The sequence below is a fragment of the Cololabis saira genome, chromosome 9, assembly GCF_033807715.1.
Source record: "Cololabis saira isolate AMF1-May2022 chromosome 9, fColSai1.1, whole genome shotgun sequence".
Lineage (NCBI taxonomy): Eukaryota > Metazoa > Chordata > Actinopteri > Beloniformes > Belonidae > Cololabis > Cololabis saira.
In genome coordinates, this window is record NC_084595.1 from 2,124,867 (window position 1) to 2,129,735 (window position 4,869).

Here is a 4,869-nt window from a genome sequence, read left to right on the forward strand (position 1 = left end):
ACTGTTCAGGATGGCCTCACATTCACAGAAGAACGTTTGAAGAGCTTCTTCATCCAAGCTTTGTTCTCTCAGCGTAGCACTCATGATTTTCCTGATGGAGCGAATGATTCTCTCCCACACCCCGCCGTGGTGCGAGCCGGATGGTGGATTGAACATCCATTTGATGTCACGTTGGAACAAGCTGTGCTCAATTTGTTCAGTATTCCACTTCTTTAAAGCCTTTCTGAGCTCGCGGTCAGCTCCGATGAAGTTGGTCCCGTTATCGGATCGCATTTCTTTCACTTGACCTCTCCTGGCAATGAAGCGACGCAGAGCCTGTATAAAGGAGTCCGTTTCCAGCGACGTTGCCATTTCGATATGGACCGCACGACTTGCAAGGCAGGTAAATATAACACCATACCTTTTCACGGATGATCTTCCACGCTTTACGTTGAATGGCCCAAACAGATCCACTCCAGCTCTGGTGAAAGGTGGTTCGTCCGGCAGGACTCTGTTTCTTGGTAGATCCGCCATCATTTGTGTGCCTGATGCACCATGTTGTCTTCGACAGGTAGTACAGCGAGACAGCATTTTTCTGATTGATGAGGGAGCGTTGATAATCCAGTATCTTTGACGTACATGAGACAATACGTGACTGCGTCCACTGTGTCCTAGCCGCTCATGTGCATCCTGGAGAATCAGTTCAGCCACGCGATGGTCTTTAGGGAGGAGCATCGGGTGCTTGGCTTCGGCTGGCATAGATGCTCGACTGAGCCTCCCTCCGACGCGAAGGATTCCCTCTTGAAGTTGCGGATTCAGTCTGTAGATTCGACTACTTTGCTTGACAGGCTCCTTTCTCTGAAGAGCAGACATTTCCTCATGGAACCTCTTTTGCTGACAGTGGTGGATGATGTCCAGCTCGGCTTGTCGCAGATCATCCACGGTCAGGTAAGTCTGCTTGAGACTCTTCTTGTAGCTTGACAATTTTTTGTTCACTTGTTGTTGATCCTTGTATAATCCATTAATTTCCTTTCTCTTCTTCGACAGGTTTACCAGGGTTCCTTTGATTCGAGTGAGCCACGCCACCGCCTTCTTGAGTTTCATCCATGAAGAGAAGTATTCTGTTAATTGTTGCATTGCATCAGTGATTTCTTCTACTGTTATAGCATTAATGAGTACGCCTTTCTTGACCTCAGGATCTTCTGCTGTAAGCTCCTCTGAAAGATCCGGCTTGTCTGGCCCTTCCTGTTCTGGCTTTCTGAGGAAGGCAGGCCCTGAGATCCACACTTCGTTGTGTATGAAGACACTCGCCTTTTGCCCCCTGGAAGCATAATCAGCTGGATTCAATTGAGTGTTGATGTAACTCCATTGCTGCACTCTTGATGCTTGTAGGATTGTGGTGACCCTGTTCGCCACAAATGTCTTGAATCTGATGTTCTCGTTTGCTATGTATTTAAGTACGGCGGTGCTGTCTGTCCAGAACATGGAATCTGACAGTAGCAGCTGTAGTTCTTTCTTCAGCATGACATCCACCTTCACAGCTAAGGTAGCCGCCGTCAGCTCCAACCGTGGGATGGTCGTGGGCTTGAGAGGGACAACCCTTGCCTTACCCAAGACGAATGAGCAGTGTATTAGGTTGCTGCTGTTCTTCTGGACTAGGTAAGTGACAGTACCATAGCCTATTTCGCTCGCGTCACTAAAGTGATGCAGCCGAGCCTCCACTATTTCTCCAAATTCTGGTGGCTTGAAGCACCGATCCACTCCAAAGTCAGTGAGCTGATGAAGCTCTTTCATCCACGTTGACCATTGTTGTGCGAGATGGTCTGGCACAGTATCGTCCCATCCTGTTCTCATTCTGCACAGTTCTTGCAAGATGTTTCTGGCAGGCAGTATGACTGGAGATAACATCCCCAGTGGGTCGTAGACCGAACTCATCATTGACAAGATTCCCCTTCTGGTGAGAGGTTTCTGCTGGATGTTCACGTGGAACTTGAACCGATCCGACTGGATGCACCACTGTACCCCCAAAGCTCTCTCAATGGTGAGCGAGTCCTGGTCAAGGTCGAGGTCTTTGACTTTTGTTGCCCGGTCTTCTTTTGGAATGTTCAAGAACACATCCTGGTTGTTGGTCATCCATTTTGTTAGTCTGAAGCCTCCTGTTTGACAGATGGCCTTCAAGTCTTGGTGTAATTTGACTGCTTCTTGTTCGGAGGCAACTGATTTCAAACAGTCGTCAACATAAAAATTATGTAAGACTGTGTCCACCACTGCTGCGTCAAAACCGTTCCTGTTATCTTCAGCACACCTTCTCAAAGCATAGCTAGCGCAGCTTGGTGATGACGTGGCGCCAAACAAGTGTACCTCCATCCTGTACTCTTGTAGCTCTTTCAAGATGTCACCATCCGGCCACCACAGGAACCTGAGAAGGTCAGCATCTTCTGGTGGGACTTTCACCTGGTGGAACATTGATTCCACATCCGCCATGACTGCGACATGCTCTTGACGGAATCTTGTTAAAACGCCAACCAGGCTGCTCGTCATGTCAGGCCCCTGCAGTAGTTGTTCGTTAAGCGTGGTTCCTTGATACGCAGCTCCGCAATCGAATACCACCCGTATTTTTTTCTTCTTAGGGTGGTAGACGCCGTGATGCGGGATAAACCACACTTTCCCATCGCTCCGGTTTAGCTCTTCATCTGGGACTTTCACAGCGTAGCCCCTGCTAATTACATCGTTCATGAAGCTGACGTAGTCCTCCTTGAACGTCTGGTTTTTCTGAAGCTTCTTCTTCATGTTGAGCGCTCGTTGCTCTGCCACTGCTCTGTTGTTGGGCATTTTGACATCTCTGTTCTTCAACGGCAACCCGATAGAGTAGTGGCCGTCGACCAACTTGGCTGATTCAGAGACTCTGTCCATGAACAGCTGGTCTTCCTTGGACATTTCCAGCTGCTCTCTCTGAGCATTCTCAGGAAAATCATACTTAAATTGCTGAATCCATAACTCTTCCAGTCGAGCCACTGAAATTCGATTGGTCTGGATCTGTAGGTATCCGTTCTTTTCCCGGCATCTGCTATTCTCACGCAGTGGTCCGTTTACGGTCCATCCCAAAGCTGTGCGTACAGCATACGGCCCATCTTTGACACTGCGGATTACTTCCTCTGGTTCCAAGGCTTTTGCCACATCAGTTCCAATCAAGAGACTGATATCTGCATTGATGGAAGGGATTCGTACACCTTGCAGATGTGGCCACTTATCCACGTCTTTTTGAGTCGGAATGTTCTCTTTGCTCACGGGGATAACCTTTTGTGTATAAACCTCTGGGAGCTCGATGAAGTCATCACCTTCCAGGCTACTCACTTCTAGTTCTGCTACAGCTTTGCAGGAAACTGTCTTTTGTTCCCCCATCGTGGTAAGAAGAATGTTCACATTTTTTCCTTGCAGGTGAAGGTCGTTAGCTAGCTTGTTAGTGCAGAAGGAAGCATTACTCCCTGGATCCAGGAATGCATAACAAGTCAGCACCTTGTTGCCTTTCTTTACCTTTACTCTTACAGGAACGATGGCGAGGATACTATCTGTGCCCCCGGCCCCAGTCTGAGAGCATGCGGCTCCTGCGTCCACGAATCCGCTGACCACAGTTTGTTCTTCCTTTGGAGACCCCTCTTTTGGCTCCTCCGATGACGCCTCCTCATTTGGTGAGTCTTTGGGTTTCCATTTTATGTGTAGGAGTGTAGGGTGTATTGCTGAACATATCTGACAGCTCTTCTTTTCTTCACAGGCCTTACTCATGTGTCCTGCTGTAAGACAACTGAAACAAAGTCCTTTGCTCTTGAGGAACTCCAACTTTTCCTTGTGCAGCATTCTTTGAAGTTTCTTGCACTGTTCCATGGTATGGTCTCCCTGACAGAAGATACATGGTTTGTTGAAGGCCTTGTCAAAATGTATTTTCTTCTCCAGAGCTTTCTTGTTTCCTTCACCTTTTTCAGCTTTCTGCGCTTTTACTTCAGTGGCCAGTATTGTGACCTTTTTCTTTCCACTTGACCTTTCTACTTTGTCTGTCTGGTGTTTTGTTTGCCCAGAGATTTCACCGAACACAGGATGTGATGCCATTTCAGCCTGTGTGTTGACGAACATCACTACGTCTTTGAACTTCGTCTGGCGGTCTTGTCTTTTCTGAATGTCGATGGCGACACCCCTGAATCTCTCTCTCAGCCTGTAGGGGAGCTTTGCAATGATCGTGCGCATGTTAGCAGCATTTTCCATCTCGTCTAAGTACTGTAGGTCTGACATAGCATTACTGCAGCTTGTGAGGAAGAGGGCGTATGATTCGAGTGCTTTGGTGTCATCTGTTCTAATGATAGGCCAGTTTAAAGCTTTGTCAAGATAAGCCATGGATATCTTATATTTGTCACCAAACCGCTCTTTCAAAAGTCTTTTTGCTTCAGGATAGCCCTGATCTGGGTCCATGTGAAAGCAGCTGCGCACTAAGTCATTAGGCTGTCCATTTGTGTATTGCTCTAAATAATAAAGACGGTTTTTGTTATTTTCAGTCTTACTCTCTACGCCATGTTCAAATGCTCTCATGAAGAGACGATATTCCATCGGATCACCCTTGAAAACAGGAATGTTCTGTGGTGGCAATGTAGAGAGCCTCTGTTGCTTTATTAGGCATTCGGTGATATCGTTTTGGCGCTGCATGACAGTAACCAGATTACCAGTAACAGAATTGTCCACTGAGCTGACAGAAGCTTGACTCACATTGTCATCTGCATCTCTTCTCATAGAGTGGCTGACATTATGCTTCACTGAAGTAGATGTTAGTACATTCACTCTACTACTTTTGCTTCTGCATGACGCCTCAGAACCTTCATATTTTCTTAATACAGACAATTGCGC